Here is a 17,859-nt window from a genome sequence, read left to right on the forward strand (position 1 = left end):
AGTGACAAACAGACACAAACAGACAGAGGGAAACCAGGAATCCCACAGTGCCCCCCCCTCAAGGATCGCCTCTCGGCGATCTAAGCCGCTTTTCAGGGTGAGCCTTGAAAAAGGAGGTGATAAGGCCTGCGTCCAGGATGCGAGACCTAGGGACCCAGGAGCGATCTTCAGGACCATACCCCTCCCAATCTACCAGATATTGGACGCCCCGGCCCCTGCGTCTCACATCCAGGAGACGTCTGACGGTGAACGCAGGCGCGTTGTCAATCATCCGGGGAGGAGGAGGGGATCTAGAGGGAGGCTGAAGAGGACTGGAAACAATGGGCTTGACTTGGGACACGTGGAAGGTCGGGTGTATCCTCATGGATGGAGGGAGTTGAAGCCGCACCGCCGACCTGTTCAGCACTCTCACAATAGGGAAAGGACCTATAAACCTGGGAGAGAGTTTCTTAGGGAAGTCCTTCAATGTGATGTCCCGAGTCGAGAGCCAAACCCTCTGGCCAGCCTCATATCTGGGGGCCTCGGAGCGGTGTCTGTCCGCGAAACGTTTGTTCTGCTCAGAGGACCTGGCCAGAGCCGCCCTAGTCTGTCGCCAGACCCGACGACAGCGCTTGAGGTGAAGGTGAATCGAGGGAACGCCCACGTCGGCCTCCTGAGAAGGAAAGAGAGGAGGGGAAAATCCCAAAGCCACCTCAAATGGAGATCGTCCAGTGGCCGCCGAGGTCTGCGAATTGTGGGCGTATTCGATCCATGGAAGATGCTGGCTCCAGGACGATGGGTTGGAGTCGATCACGCACCTCAAGACAGCCTCCAGATCCTGGTTACATCTCTCCGTCTGACCAAAAAGGTGACTGAAGATTTGTGGAACTCACACTTCTCAGCTTTTACGAACAGTTGATTCTCCAGTAATCTTTGGAGGACTGCTTTAACATGTTGGGTGTGTTGTGTCTCGTCTTTAGAGTAGATTAATATATCGTCTAGGTATACGAACACGAAGGCTTGGAGGAAATCTCGTAGGACGTCGTTGACAAGGGCCTGAAAAACTGCTGGAGTGTTGGTCAAGCCAAAAGGCATGACCAGATATTCAAAATGTCCAAGGGGTGTCTTAAAAGCAGTTTTCCACTCGTCCCCCTTACGAATACGGACTAGGTGGTAGGCATTACGGAGGTCTAGTTTTGTGAATATTGTAGCACCTTGTAATTGTTCATAAACGGAGTCGATGAGAGGTAGTGGATATTTATTCTTAATAGTGATCTGATTCAGGCCCCGATAGTCTATACATGGACGAAGGGTTTTGTCCTTCTTTGCGACAAAAAAGAACCCAGCTCCAAGTGGAGACATGGATGGGCGAATAATACCAGATTTAAGAGAGTCTTCGATATAGTCCTTCATGGAGGCTCTCTCAGGACCAGATATGTTATACAATCTACTAGCGGGTAGAGGAGCTCCAGCCAGCAAATCGATCGCACAATCGTAGTGTCTGTGACGTGGCAAAGATAAGGCTAGTTGTTTGCTGAAAACCGGTGCTAAGGAATGGTAGAGAATAGGGATTTTGGAAAAGTCAATCTCCTCTTTTATCACTGGAGGAGGAGAACTGGGAGAAATGGCGGAACGGAGGCATTTTAATGAACATTCCTCTCCCCATCTTTCAATCCTGTTTTCAGCCCAGTTAATGTGGGGGTTGTGAATCCTTAACCAAGGGTATCCCAATATGAGTTGTGATGTGGGAGAATCAAACACAAAGAACTCACCCATCTCTCTGTGATTTCCTGAGACCACAAAATTTATTTTTACTGTCTTAGATGAAATAGAAGAGATGTTTTGTCCAGTTATAGCGGTGACGGATATGGGTGGATCCAACCTTGTTGTGGGAATCTGTAATTCCTCCACGAGGTCCCTGCTGATGAGGCTCTGTTCAGCGCCCGAGTCGATTAGTGCCTGCACAGGGTGATTTTCAGAGGTTAGACAGAGAATAACAGGTAGGGTAAAGTTCTTAGGAGAAAAAGAAGTATTGCCCACCAGTATCTCCTTACTTACTGGCAGGCGTTGGCTTTTACCCATAACCTGCATGTCTTAATTGTGTGACCTTGTCCTCCACAGTACATACATGCCTTCGCCTCATGACGTCGCTGTTGCTCTTCAGGAGAGAGTCGGGTCTTTCCGACCTGCATCGGCTCCTCTTCGGAAACCAGCTCGGGAGTAGAGAAGGCGGGGCTTCTGGAAGCGAGAGGCTCACGGGAGTTGAAGTCCGCCTCGAGCAGGTTCTCCCGAACACGGTTATCGATGCGTATAGCTAGAGCAATAACGTCATCTAAGAGGGAAGGGATCTCACCAGTAATCATCTTGTCCTTAATCTGGCGGTCAAGAGCCCTTATGAATGCACTGCAGAGCGCCCTCTCATCCCATCCGGACTCTTCGGCGAGGATGCGGAAGTGGATTGCGAACCTCGCCACCGTCTCTTTCCCTTGGCGTAAGGAAAATAATTTCTGAGCAGCTTCCTCCTGTTGGAGAGGGTGATCAAACACCTGGAGAAAGTTCTTTAAGAAAGTGGAATATGTCAAGTCTTCGACGGGGCGTCGGCGGAGGTGGGCTTGCGCCCATTGTAGTGCCTCGCCCTTCAGAGCACTAACAATGTAAGTAATACGTGAAAAATCTGAGTCGTAGGTAACTGGGGCTCTTTTAAATGCAAGTTCGCACTGAAGAATAAAGCCCCCACACTTTCGTGTATTACCTTCAAAAAACTCGGAAGGTCGAACGTCTGGTTCTCTAGGAGAAGCTCTAACAGGTTTAGCCAATGGTTCGGAGGAGTGAAGCTGCGACGTCCTCCCCTTCTGTAGTGAAGCCACCATGCTCCCCAATTCCAGAAGGTTGTTTTGGGTGGTTTGCTGTTGAGCAATAATCTGCTGTAATGTTAAAGCGAGATTGTCAAAGTTTCCTTGTGGCCTTAACTGAGCCCTTACTTCCTCAGTCTTGCCTGGGGGGTCCATTGGCTGGGACATACTATCAGGATTGTACAATGTCGACCCCCAAAGTAGCAGACCAAGGAAGCAAGGACACGAGGCAGGTAAAAGGTAAGTGCTATTTATTTACAGGTGAAGATAAAACTCGAACAGCTGTAAGGGAAGGGGAGAGACGGTGAATATATATCCTCTTGGTAGATGATGATGTGATTGTTAAATCAAGAATTGATCCTTACTTTGTTATTGTTGCAGGAGATGGTTGAGGAGGAGCAAAGAGTGGGATCCTGGGTGTGAGGAGGAATCCAGAGGAGAGTAGCAGATTGACCCAGACAGAGTGGTGGATGTTGTAGCTGGAGATGAGACATCAAGATCCACAGGAAGGAGTTCCAGTGGTGAGAGAAGCCCTAGAGAGGACCAGATGAACCAGGCCGTGGAAGGTCCGATTGGCAGAAGATGCCCCAGCACTGGAGAGGAGACTGGCAGCTGCTTAAGTAGGTGAGTCAGCAGTACTCCTCAGATTGGTGGCAGGTGTGACGAGTTGGGTGATTAGCTGTGGAGGGAAAGTGACAAACAGACACAAACAGACAGAGGGAAACCAGGAATCCCACACACGAGGCATTTTGCTAACAGACAAACAGGATTTTCTCATCCTGTTAAACAGAAAGTTTTAAGGAAGAATATTGTACAATGCATTTAGGACGGCTATCAGCTAATAACACATCTGAAAAAAGGAGTGGCTCTTAATTTCATTGTATTTGCGTATAATGACAATAAAGGCATTCTGATTCTGATCAGATTTTAACTCAGTTAAAAAGTTTAAAAAGGAAAGATCACATTATTTTCTGAAACAACCTGCTGCCCTCCCACTTGGTCTCTTGGACACATAAAACATTTACCTTCCTTCTCTGCATCATGCCAGCCAGCTCTATACATTTGCCTGTCATTGTCCCCACATTTAAAGTTGCAACCCTCAGTCCTACATTCTTGACTTTCCTCTTCTCACTCTGTCTCCTGAAACGTTTCAGTCCTTGTGGTCTTTGACTATACATTATAAAGTGATTTAAAATATAAATACTATACATTATAAAGATATGTAAAATACTAAAAACAGGAACAAGTCTGCAATGGTTTTTGCAATGAACTTAACAGATTTCAAATTTGATCTGGATGATTGTGATTAAATCCGAATTTTAACCTTAATCTTCAAAGAAAATGTCAATAAAGGAAGTGTGAGATTCAGAATGTATGAGCAAATCCACCAGTTATTGATTATAAAACTAAAACTTAAAAATCACAAAATTTGTTCAAATATATATATATATATATATATATATATATATAAAATTTTAAAAACTAAAATAATGCTGCTTACATACTTTTGTGTATTGCTTAATAATACTGTATAACAGCTATAAGAATATATAAGTATCTAATATAATCATTTGTAGTATTTTTTATTTTGCTGTACAAATATAAATAAGGAAAGTAAGAGAATGAAACATGCTGACACTGCCGTTTTCCTGAACTCAGGGCAGATTTAAACCAACCTGTTCTTTTATTTTTAATACAGTGTTTCCTTTACAATGGTATTTAAGAGTGAGACTAAATTTTTAAACGATTCTCAAGTTTTGGCTTCATTTTAAACACTATCACCAGAGAATAAGAACGGGTGGTTACAGATATCAAAGTGCACCACAGTGTTCAAAAGTCACAAAGTCAAAACCACTGGATTTTTACACTCTTATGGTTAAGATCTAAAATAACAGATGCGTGTTGACCCCACACCCTGATCCTCTGATCTCTCGTTCAGCCGGAGGTGGATTCCCGCTCAACTTTTATGTCTGATAAAAATGACATTGTTGTATATTCAGTCTGGTGTGTAACCCAGTCTGTCATGGTTTGGCTACCAGAAGAGCAACATCTGCTTCTCTTATAAAAGGTAAAAACATTTGCAACAAGCATTATTAAATATTTGAGTATCTTGGTCGACTCACATCTCTCTTTTAAGCTTCACGTGGAAAACCTAGTAAGAAAACTGAAAGTTAAACTGGGTTTCTTTTTCATAAATAGATCCTGTCTAACTCTGAATGCTAGGAAACACCTTGTAATTATGACTTTCCTTCCCTCCATCGACTACGGTGACATTATTTACATGAACGCTCCTACAAGCACCCTGCAGATGTTGGATGCTGTCCATCATGAGTCCAGCTACAGGCAAGAGGTGGAACACCTGGAGAGCTGGTGCAGAGAGAATAACCTTCACATCAATGTGAAGAAGACAAAGGAGATGATTGTGGACTTCAGAAGGAACAAAAACATCTACACCCCCCTGAACATAAGAGGATCTGCGGTGGAAGTGGTCTCCAGCTACAAGTATTTGGGTGTACACATGAATGACAACCTCAGCTGGAGCAACAACACCACCAGCCTGATCAAGAAAGCTCATCAGAGACTCTACTTCCTCAGACGGCTGAGGCGAGCTGGTCTGGGAAGCTCAGTCCTCACCTCCTTCTACAGGTGTGCAGTGGAGAGCATCCTGTGCTCCAGCATCAATGTGTGGCATGGAGGCTGCACAGCTGCAGAAAGAAAAGCTTTGCAGAGAGTGGTGAAGGCTGCACAGAAATCTGTTGGAAATAGCCTCCCCACCATCACAGACATCTACACCTCCAGATGCAGGAAGAGGGCCACCTGCATCATGAAGGACCCCACCCACCCAGCACACACACTTTTTGCCCCACTCCCCTCAGGAAGGAGGTTAAGGAGCATTAAGTGTAGAACCACTAGACTGAGTAACAGCTTCTACCCTGAGGCTGTTAGACTCATGAATCTCTAACTAGAATAATCACTGTGAAAAACCATATCATGTTGCTGCTGATCTGTTTCATGTTGCTGCTGATCTGTTTCATGTTGCTGCTGATCTGTTTCAATGTTGATGTGTTCATGTGTGCACATCTGCTCACAGACTCATGTTCATGTTTGTGCTGATGTTCAATGTTTTATGTTATGAGTGCTTAGTGTATATTTAGTTGATGTTTTTCTTAGTTCATATCTTAGATGTTATTACTGTTTTTCTTATACATTTTATTGTTGGATGTAACTGGGACCCCGTGTACATAATTTCGCTCCACCACATGTACCACATGAGGTGCGAATGACAATAAAGAAACTCTGACTCTGACTCTGATCATGGTGCACTAAGATTCATAACTGGCTGTGATTATTGTACCCACTGTATTGACTGGTTAACTGGTCATCATTAACTTCACACAGACTCTCTCACTGGTACATTTTCATCTTTAAATCACTTCTTGGTCTGCTGCCTTCATACATCTCCTCCTACATGTCTCTGCGTGAGTGCAGCTACAGCGTGCGCTCTCAGGACATTATTACCTGCAGTGTTCCCTCAATGAGGGCTGAACTAGGCAAAAGGACCTTCTCCTACTCCGCTCCTGTTTCCTGGAATATCTTACAAAAAGATCTGAAGCTCTTGACCTTGACCTCTCTAAGTGGCTTCAAATACTGTATCTGTTAAGTACCCGACAAGAACCAATGCAGACATGTTCCTGTTTTTAGTTTTCTACACCGCCTTATAATCTAGCTGTTTTTGTTTCTTTTTTGCCATCTTATTTTAATATTAAAAAATAATAATAATAATAATTGTATGCCTCATTTGATTGTCTATTGTTGTCATTGTTATCGACTGTTTGTTAAAATCAGGTCTCTCTTGTAAATGAGTCCTTGAGGCTCAATGGGATTAACCTGTATTAATAAAGGATGAATTAGCATTTTAGGTGAAATCTAAGTTCTTTACAGAGGCTAACAGCTGATAAAAATTAAACTCGGTAACTTTTACATACGTTGATCTAAAGTTTGATGGGGTGGTAGCTGAGCATTATCAACAATATGTACTCTGAGTACTTTTCATTGGTGTCAGAAGCATTTGTAACGTGGGGGGGGGCATTGTTGGGGGGCGGGGGTCCTCCACAGAAAATTTTGAATAAAGTAGATGCCATTTCCTGCATTCTGGTGTATTTTAACAGGTTGTTAAACATCTATTTTTACCTACATAAGTAAACACTTCATTCAATAACTATTTCAGAGAGCAACAAGAAGTAGCCTGACCAACAGCTCTCCTTGTGTGAATAGTGCCCGCTCTGCTTCTCTCAAACATCCTAAACCCCCCACCCCGGTCGACAACTGCCGATGCTAACGTACGGTACCTATACATCTGAGCAGATGATATGAATCTCCAGCATGAAAAGTGGCAGGTGAGAAACATTTCAGCCTTTTGTTTCTTCAGTCTTCCCTAAAAAGAGTGTGTTTTTCTGCATCAGCTCTCAGAGCCTCCTGTAAGTGTAAACAGACAGAGAACTGCATGTGTCACTTCTGAGGACCAGCACGATGTTGTTGAGTTATTTCTGTAAGGATAAATACTGCAAGAGGGGCAGACTTTAATTTTTAATCATACTCTAAACTTTATGTTACATGTAGTCCTATTTGTCAGAGAGTGGGTGAAATCAAGGCCATTCCTTCAGGGTGTGCATAGCTGCCTTCATGCCAAAGTTTCAGACTGACATCATTCTATGTTGAGAAATGATGAAGTTGAAGACGTTTCAGTCAGCCACACGTCTCCTGTGAGACCTGGCATGATCTATTAATGCTTAAAATATGTTGTGAATGACAGCTTCTACCATTCATCAAGATATATTTGAGCTTTCTTTGCCCCCAGTCAAAGAGCGAAGAGGGGAATTAGAAATAACCTCCATCCATGTTGTGCACATGATAACATAAAAAATATGACATGCCGACCTTTGGTGTGTGGCTGCATCTAGGTGTACAAAAGGTCACCATCAAAAAAAGGTCATCATATAATGGTCAGCGGCCCCGCTGACCCCCCAATTGGCCCCTGTCTCACACTCACTCCCTCCTGGTATTGTTTCAGCCCCTCATGCCATAGTTCCTCTTCCCTGCTGTGTTTTGCCTATCTCCCATCTCCAGCTCAAGCCTACTCCTTCCAAGCCATGCCCCCACAGCAATCAGCCCTGATTCCACTCACCTGCTTCAGCTCATCTAGTTCACCTGCTCTGCACCCTTTATAAGCTCCATTCTCCCACTCCACCAGTGCTAAATTATTATACCTTCCATGGTCCCTGATATTTAGCCATCTTGTTCTTGTTCTTGCTTGAAGCCCTGTATTTGGATTTTTGACCTCACGCCTTGTCTTGTGGATTTACCCTTTTGCCTGCTCCTCGTCTGGTTCTGCTCTGTCCTTCTGATCACTGTAACGACCTCCTCCTCTGCCTCTATGACCATGATTTATGGATCACCCTTTTTGGATTAATTCTTGGACCTCTGACTCCCTGTGTTTGACCCCTTTGGACCAAGACCCTGCATTGCCCCACTTTCCCTCTCTGTCTATTAAGATTGGACTCCTGCCTTGGACTCTGACTCCAGCTACCAGCAGCCCAATTAATAAAAACTGTTCTTAATTTTTGCACTCCTGTGACTGGCTTATTCTGAATCCAAAACCTGAACGTGACACATCAAGCCAAAATCTAAGATGGCCGCCACCATATGTCAACATACATACATACATACACCAGTCATTGAGGAAACTATGCTTTCTAGTTTTTATATTGATTAAAATGATAGTTTCCTAGTATCACTAGGGTGGCCAAGGATTGGGATTAATGAATAGGGACCAAGGTCACCATTGGCCACCCCCTGGCTTCACCACTGCACCTGGTGCTGGATAAAACCCTCCCTCTGTTCTTCTCCACAGTGTAACTTCTACCCACTTGAGTATCTTTCACCAAAAACATTAAGGATTATTTACATTCCCTGTTCCAATTCCAGTCCAGAAAAACACTCATCTTCATAGCTATAAACGCTCACTGTTCAGATCCATCGGCGTACCGCTTGTTTGTGTAGGATACAGAAGATGACTAAATGTGGTGGCCATCTTGAACTGTTTTGGTCCTAAAAATCACTCAGCTATAGAGATGCTTCCAAAAATTACTGTCTCAATTTAATTGAAATCTGACAAATGGTTAATATATTTTACTAACAACAAAAAAGAAAAATGGCTGACATCCAGGTTTTAGGAAAAATGTTGCACCTTGAGCTCACTTGAATGTGTTGGGGATGATGCAGAACTTATCTGAGCTCAGTATCTGTATTATTAAGGAGGTGGCCATCTTGAAATTGACTGTCTTCCCAATGATTACTTTCCAAAACTAGATGAAATTCTAAAAATGCGTTGAGTGAGGAGATATTTTTCTTACTGTACAGACAAAAAACATTCTGGTTCCACCTTTGCTACTTGATGATAAAACTCAACGTGAAACTGCAACAAACAGAGCTTCAAGATGTTGAAAGGTACAAAGAGATGGTGTGAGAGAACACCACGACCCTCAGAACAGCTCGAAATGTTCCCCCACCAGCACCACCATCGAGTCTTTCTGCAGAGCTACAACAGGTAAGAATAAGAGGAGGCTGTGCTTTAACATAAATAAACTTAAATTAGACAAGAACAGGGGCAGCACGGTGGCGCAACTGGTAGAGCTGCTGCCTCTCAGTGAGCAGGTCCTTGGTTCAAACCCTGGTCCAGGGGCCTTTCTGGGTGGAGTTTGCATGTTCTCTCCGTGCATGCGTGGGTTTTCTCCGGGTGCTCCGGTTTCCTCCCACAGACCAAAAACATGCATGTTAGTCTGATTGGTAACTCTAAATTGTCCCTAGGTGTGAGAGAGAGAGTGAATGGTTGTTTGTCTCGTTTGTCTCTATGTGACCCTGTGATGGACTTGCGACCCGTCCAGGGTGTACCCCGCCCCTCGCACAGTGATTGCTGGACATGGGCACCAGCGACCCCCGTGACCCAAAATGGAATAAGCGGGTAAAGATAATGGATGGATGGATGGATAGACAAGAACATATTCAGACATGCAGCTCTGAAAATATGTCCAAAATGTATTTCCATCTGAAATGATGAGTTTTTATAGTTATCCAGGTGATAATTAAAGGATGTGAGAAATTTAACTATTGTTCTAAACAAACCAACATGCTCAATACATATGTAGGCTTTACTTATGTTATATTATAGGGATGCACGATATTGGATTTATGGCCGATATCTGATATGCCAATATGTTAAAACTTGTTTAGCCAATAATTGATATCAATGCCAATATTTTTTCCTAGACCTACAGAGACTACATAGTTTTCTCTGCTATAGAATTAAAATACTACATTATTCTGCATGGTCTTTGTCAATGTGGACTGCTACCAAATGCAGCTGCCAAAACGGGGCCTGAAAATGATGTAACACTTCAACTTGGATTGTGTTTAATGTTACATTTATTCATGACATTTACTCTCTCTAAAACAATGACAACATTCGAACGGTGCACATTTGTAAATTTTCACAAATCTAAACTCAACCTGTTACAAGTGACAAGTGAAAAGTGCACAAGTAGTCATACATTAATATACATAATTGACAGTTTCTTAAATTAAAATGAACTTAAAACAGCATCTTTTATATTGGTGAATTATTTTGATGTAATGTCCGATGTCCGATATTTAACTTTATCGCTAACAACAGCCGATACAATACCATGCTGATAGGGCTGAACAATATGGCCATAACTTTTATCACAATATATTTCTTAATTTCGGTCAATAACAATATAATTCAATATTGATATAAACAACATAAAAGCCTCAGAAAAATTGTACAAACTGCACAAATAAATTAATGTTCACCTTTTATTTGTATTTAGCTTTCAAAAAATTTTGAAATCACCATCAAATAAACATATAACTCTCAACTTTGTCAATATTAAAAGTTTTAACTTTAAACAACAACATGACGTTTGTTGCATGGGTTTCTCTTTTGATACATCTGGGGGTGTTGTTTCAGGGACACGTTGGTCCGTCCGTTCGTCCGTTCGTCCGTTCGTCCGTCCGTCCGTCTCCATCCATCCATCCATCCATCCTCCCTCTTCCGCTTATACCGGGTCGGGTTGCGAGGCAGCCTAAGTAGGGAGGCCCAGACTTCCCTCTCCCCAGCCACTTGGGCCAGCTCCTCCAGGGGAATCCCAAGGTGTTCCCAGGCCAGCCGAGAATCATAGTCCCTCCAGTGTGTCCTGGGTCTTCCTCTGGGTCTCCTCCCGGTGGGACGTGCCTGGAACACCTCACCAGGGAGGCGTCCAGGAGGTATCCTAACCAGATGCCTGAGTCACCTCAACTGGCTCTTCTCGATGTGGAGAAGCAGCAACTATACTCTGAGTCCCTCCCGGATGACCGAGCTTCTCACCCTATCTCTAAGGGAGAGCCCAGACACCCTGCGGAGAAAACTCATTTTGGCCGCTTGTATCCGAGATCTCGTTCTTTCGGTCACAAACTAAAGCTCATGACCATAGATGAGGGTAGGAACGTAGACCAACCGGTAAATTGAGAGCTTCGCTTTTTGACTCAGCTCTCTCTTCACCATGACAGACTGATACAGCGCCCACTTCACTGCAGACGCTGCACCTATCCGCCTATCGATCTCACGCTCCATTTTTCCCTCATTCGTGAACAAGACCCCGAGATACTTAAACTGCTCCACTTGGGGCAGGACCTCCTCCCCGACCTGGAGAGGGCACTCTACCCTTTTCCGGCTCAAGACCATGGCCTCGGATTTGGAGGAACTGATCCTCATCCCGGCTGCGTCACACTCGGCTGCAAACCGCTCCAGCAAAATCTGTAGATCAAGATCTGATGAAGCCAATAGGACCACATCATCTGTAAAAAACAAAGAAGCAATCCTAAGGCCACGAAAACGGATCCCCTCAACACCTTGGCTGCACCTAGAAATTTTGTCCATAAAAGTTATGAACAGAATCTGTGACAAAGGGCAACCTTGGCGGAGTCCAACTCTCACTGGGAACGAGCCCGACTTGCTGCCAGCAATGCAGACCAAGCTCTGACACCGGTCGTACAGGGACCTACCAGCCCGTATCAAAGGGCCTGGTACGCCATACTCCCGGAGTACCCCCCACAGGGCTCCCCAAGGGACGCGGTTGAATACCTTCTCCAAGTCCACAAAGCACATGTAGACTGGTTGGGCAAACTTCCACGCACCCTCCTGCACTGCTCATCATGAATCCGAGGTTCGACTATCTGATGGACCCTCCTCTCCAGAACCCCCGAATAGACCTTACCAGGGAGGCTTAAGAGTGTGATCCTCCTTGGAACACACTCTACGGTCCCCCTTTTTGAATAGGGGGACCAACACCCTAGTCTGCCAATGCAGGGGAACTGCCCCCGATGTCCATGCAATATTGCAGAGTCGTGTAAGCCAACACAACCCCACAACATCCAGAGCCTTAAGGTACTCCGGGCGAATCTCATCCACCCCTGGGGCCCTGCCACCGAGGAGCTTTTTAACTACCTTGGTGACCTCAGCACCAGAGTTTGGAGAGCCCGACCCAAAGTCCCCAGGCTCTGCTTCCTCAGTGGAAGACATGCCAGTGGGATTGAGGAGGTCTTCGAAGTACTCTGTCCACCAACCTACAACATCCCGAGTTGAGGTCAGTAGCACACCACCTCCATTATAAATAGTGTTGGTGGCATATCGCTTTCCCCCCCGAGACGTCGGATGGTGGACCAGAATCGCCTCGAAGCTGTACGGAAGTCGTTCTCCATGGCCTCTCTGAACTCCTCCCATGCCAGAGTTTTTGCCTCAGCGACCACCTGAGCCGCATGTCACTTGGAATGCAGGTACCCATCAGCTGCTTCTGGAGTCCCACAGGCCAAAAAGTCCCGATAGGACTCCTTCTTCAGCCTGACAGCATCCCTCACTGCAGGTGTCCACCACCAGGTTTGAGGGTTACTGCCGTGACAGGCACCGACAACCTTGCGGCCACAGCTCCAATAAGCCGCATCGACAATAGAGGCACTGAACATGGCCCACTCGGACTCAATGTCCCCCGCCTCCCCTGGAACGTGTTCAAAGTTCTCCCAGAGGTGGGAGTTAAAGCTCCATCTCATGGGAGACTCTGCCAGATGCTCCTAGCAGACCCTCACAATACGTTTGTGTCTGCCAGGTCTGACCAGCATCCTCCCCCACCATCAGAGCCAACTCACCACCAGGTAGTGGTCAGTGGACAGCTCCGCCCGTCTCTTCACCCGAGTGTCCAAGACATGTGGCCGCAGATCAGATGAGACAACAACAAAGTCGATCATCGAACTGTGGCCTAGGGTGTCCTGGTGCCAAGAGCACATATGGACACCCTTATGCCTGAACATGGTGTTCGTTATGGACAATCCATGACGAGCACAAAAGTCCAATAACAGTACACCACCCGGGTTCAGATCGGGGGGGGGGGCATTCCTCCCAACCACACCCCTCCAGGTCTCACTGTCATTGCCCACGTGAGCGTTGAAGTCCCCCAGTAGAACAAGGGAGTCCCCAGGAGGTGCACTCTCCAGTACCCCCTCCAAGGACTCCAAAAAGGGTGGGTAATCTGGGCTGCTGTTTGGCGCATAAGCACAAACAACAGTCAGAACCCATCCCCCCACATATAGGCGGAGGGAGGCCCCCCTATCGTTCACCGGGGTGAACCCCAACATACAGGCACCAAGATGGGGGGCAACAAGTATGCCCACTCCTGCTCAGCGCCTCTCGCCAGGGGCAACTCCAGAGTGGAAGAGTGTCCAATCCCTCTCAAGGAAACTGGTTCCAAAGCCAGAGCCATGCGATGAGGTGAGTCCGACTATTTCTAGCCGGAATCTCTCAACCTCACAGACCAGCTCAGGCTCCTTCCCCACCAGAGAGGTGACATTCCACGTCCCAAGAACCAGCTTCTGTAGCCAAGGATCAGACCGCAAGGGTCCCCAGCCTCGGCCACCACCCATCCCACATTGCACCCAACCCCTTTGGCCCCTCCCACAGGTGGTGAGCCCATGGGAAGGGGGACCCATGTTTCCTCTTCGGGCTGTGCCCGGCCGGGCTCCATGGGTAAAAGCCCGGCCACAAGGCGCTCGCCAGCGTGCCCCACCTATAGGCCCGGCTCCAGAGTGGGGCTACGGTGACCCAAGTCCGGGCGAGGGAACATTATTTCCATAGTTTGTATTCATCATAAGGTGTCTTTGGGCTGCACTTTGTCTGGTCCCTCACCTAGAACCTGTCTGCCTTGGGTGACACTACTAGGGACATGAAGCCCCTGACAGCATAGCTCCTAGGATCATTGGGACACTCAAACCCCTCCACCGTGGTAAGGTGGCAGCCTAGGGAAGGGACTTTATTAATCCAAAAGGGAAATTAATTGTTGTTGTATCTCATCTTGGTTTCATTAGGGTTGTTATAAATGCTGATGGCTTTGGGCAGGAAGGATCTCTATCAGTCCGTCCCACAGCGGATCCGAAGAAATGCTTCAGATGTCTATCTGTCCACCCAGACAATTTTATTGTACTTAATCTTCTGACTCTCAGCATAGTCTGTCAAGTGGAACATTAGATGTGTTCCCACTGCTAGTTGGAATGACTCTCCGTCACATTTTGTAGCACACTGAAACCTGCAACTTATTGGATCTTAGAAAGCCGAATCACTTCCACATCGCCAAATTAGTCTTTCCTCTCTTATCAGTTATGTCATCTGCTTTCTCTTTGCTTGTGAAAGTTTGTTCAGTCACATTCTGACGGTCATATGAACTCATTTTGAAGTGAAAACTTAATGCACATTGGAGATTAGCCTAGCCTAGCCTGCTACCACTAACGTTTTCTGGACTCAAGCTCTGCATAACATCTACGTCACTACACACTTACATAGTTGTGTCGCAACTTTTTCTGTCCGGGTTGAAACTGAAGCGGTCGTTTCAACCCAAACAGAAAAAGAAATGCATCAGTGAAACGTAATCATATTGAAATATCGAAAATGTACTTAAAACTCATATCACCGTTATTGAATAAAAGTATATCGTGACATATATCGATATCGAATTATTGTCCAACCCCAATATCATGCATCCCTACTATATTAAATTGTTAAAATGCTGCTGCCAGAGTTTTAATGAGAGTTTAATGAAATTGTACACCCAAGATGATTTTTCTGACATTTTTTTATTTCACTCCAAAGTTTGGAGAAGACCCTCCTGCCCACCGGACCCGTCAGATACAGTAACATAAAATGAGGCCTTGTTATCTGTCAAACGTGCACAAGTCGTTTAGTGTTTGTACATGGATTTTTACTGTAATCACTTTAATATTTTTTCCTGAAATCCTTCTTGTACCCAGTGCCCGTCTCTGCTCCATGTTTTGCTTTCATTGACCCAGATATAACAGTGAACTGCTGCAGCACGGTGCGCCCACTAATGACGTCCTGCTTTGGGGGAGAGAGTCAACCAGTCTGAGCCGTTCTGTCAGATGCTGCAGCCTGCATGCCTGTACAACGTTTTTATACTAAATGTTTACTTGTGCAACTTGTGAGTGTGTTTTTGCTCTTAACATCCAAACTAAAACAATTTGTCAGAAGAGACGAAAGACTCAGCAGCAAGTCCAGCCAGCAAAAAGTTTCCTCCTCCAGAGTGAGTGAAATATTTCAAACCAGAGCACCACATAGAAATCTAATATAAAAATTATACTTTAGGGATAGAGGTACAAATAAAAATGACTAATGAGACGAATACATTATTTTATGATATGATAAATACGGGAACAAAAAAAATTAATTTTTAATGGATGGCCAATTTGTTTCCCCTCACGATCATGAGGGTGTAGAAAAGTTCTTGTGAGGTTTTCAGAGAACTTAAACAAATTCTAACATAACAAAATAAAATTAGAAGGATTTTTAACTGTCAGAAAAAAAATTATTGACTGCATCAAAATAATAATAAAATAAATAAATAAATACAAGGACAAAAAATAAATGCATGGCAATTTTTTCCCCATAAGTTTCTCTGAGGGTTAAATCATTAAATGAGTCAGATTTTACTTGTTCAAAGACCTAAAGCATCAAAGCATCCAGATTTAATCCCAAATCTGCACGAGTTTACCAATGGTCACACAGTGCACGTGTGAATTTTTTAAATGGGTACAAATGGATTAAATTTACTGAGCACACATCAAATGTTCCTGTTTAACTTAACTTTGTCTCCATTAGAGCAACATCATGTAACGTTCTTCAGAGAACAATAAAATGATTCATGCCTGAGACTCACCCAGGAAGCGAAAGGTCCGTCGCACCAGCGGGTTGAAGTAACAGCAGTCTCCTGTGGCCACCGTCTTCTCTGAGCGGTCAAACTCTTTGGATGTGTACTGGACCAGGAACAGCACGGTCTCAGTCATTGTGATCTAAAAGAGGAGCAGACAGAAAGCAGATGAGAGATGATGTATTCTGTGAGACAGAACTGTTTTCTCACACTCTGTCACATGCTATGTGACTCTGTTGGCTCCATGTGAACAGAACCATCTCTGAAACACACACATAAAGTTCTTAAACAGTACTATAAGGGCTGTCTGCACAAGTACACATGGTAAAGGAACAACTCTTAACAGGCAGAAGGCCCCACTATCCGGCCCACTTTCCCGCCTTGGGCTCAGGCTCCGGCCTGTCATGGCAGCCGTCTCCATGATCCTCCATCTGCCTGCACAGACCGAACGCTAAGGAACAGTTCCGCGGGGCACTTTGAATGTTCTGTGTCAGCCGGACACAGTTTTTGAGGGCAGTTATAGTCCATTGGCATTATTATCAACATGCTGCTAATGGCCACAATGCTAACAGGACCACGCTGCTAACACGACCACGCTGCTAACACGACCACGCTGCTAACACGACCACGCTGCTAACACGACCACGCTGCTAACAGGACCATGCTGCTAACAGGACCATGCTGCTAATAGGGCCACACTGCTAACAGGATCATTCTGCTAACAGGACCATGCTGCTAACAGGATCATGCGCTAACAGTATCACGCTGCTAACAGGATCACGCTGCGAACAGAACCTCGCTGCTAACAGGATCATCCCACTAACAGGACCATGCCACTAACAGGACCATGCCGCTAACAGGATCACAACACTAACAGGACCATGCCGCTAACAGGACCATGCCACTAACAGGACCATGCCACTAACAGGACCATGCCGCTAACATGACCATGCTGCGAAGAGGATCATGCTGCTAACAGGACCATGCTGCAAACAGGACCATGCTGCAAACAGGACCATGCTGTTAACAGTGTAGGAACCAAATGTAAACCTGCAGTCTGAAAGTCACTTTTTTATTAAACTGTTAAAATGTGAAGAAAAAAAATCCCTGACAAGCGGAATTAGGAGAGGACAATAGAGCTGCCATTTCTAACACAAACTCGGAACCCAGCCCCACCCAACCCAGATTCGGACTGGGCCATAATAATGTGCTTAATGTGCGGGTTGAGTCAGTGTCAGGCTTTTGATTGTGTCAGCGGATGCGCGCGGCCGACGATCCAATTATATGCCAACATGGCTTGCCATACTACATCTGCCGCACGCAGCCATTTCACTGCGCTGACCGGCCTTGAAAGAGATAAAAAGTTCAGTTAAGCTTCAGATAGACTACTGCCAGCGATCCATCAGCCAAATGGACGTTCATTCAGCTGCTGCACTTAGCGGACGTGCAACCAACGACCCAAACAGGTGAGATTACAAAATATGTGACATGTCAGAGCAGGGTCCAATGCAGGTAGAAGCAGGGGAAGCATTTAATGCACTTTGATGGCTCCTCAGCTCCGATCTTCTGCCCTCTTTATTCATCTGTGCGCATCCGCCAACAGTTAGTCTGTGGTATAAGAAGTCAAAGCTTAATTAAAAATGTTGGGGTGTGGGGTGGTGTGTGTGTGTGTGTGTGGGGGTGTGTGTGTGTGTGTGTGTGGGGGGGGG

At 45.4% G+C, this 17,859-nt stretch overlaps 1 protein-coding gene and 1 long non-coding RNA gene across 2 annotated transcripts in view; one reads left to right on the plus strand and one right to left on the minus strand.

Moving 5' to 3' along the window:
- The window catches only part of plppr5b (phospholipid phosphatase related 5b), a 164,870-nt gene that overhangs the window by 81,051 nt on the left and 65,960 nt on the right, over positions 1 to 17,859 (minus strand). The gene's annotated exons all lie outside the window — the stretch shown is intronic.
- Positions 2,474 to 3,264, plus strand: LOC119426748. Its single transcript, XR_005187635.1, has 3 exons — positions 2,474 to 2,633; positions 2,969 to 3,071; positions 3,213 to 3,264. It is a non-coding gene; the product is annotated as an uncharacterized LOC119426748 (long non-coding RNA).

Source organism: Nematolebias whitei, chromosome 20 (assembly GCF_014905685.2).
Source record: "Nematolebias whitei isolate Nwh7 chromosome 20, NemWhi1, whole genome shotgun sequence".
In the NCBI taxonomy this organism is placed as follows: Eukaryota; Metazoa; Chordata; class Actinopteri; order Cyprinodontiformes; family Rivulidae; genus Nematolebias; species Nematolebias whitei.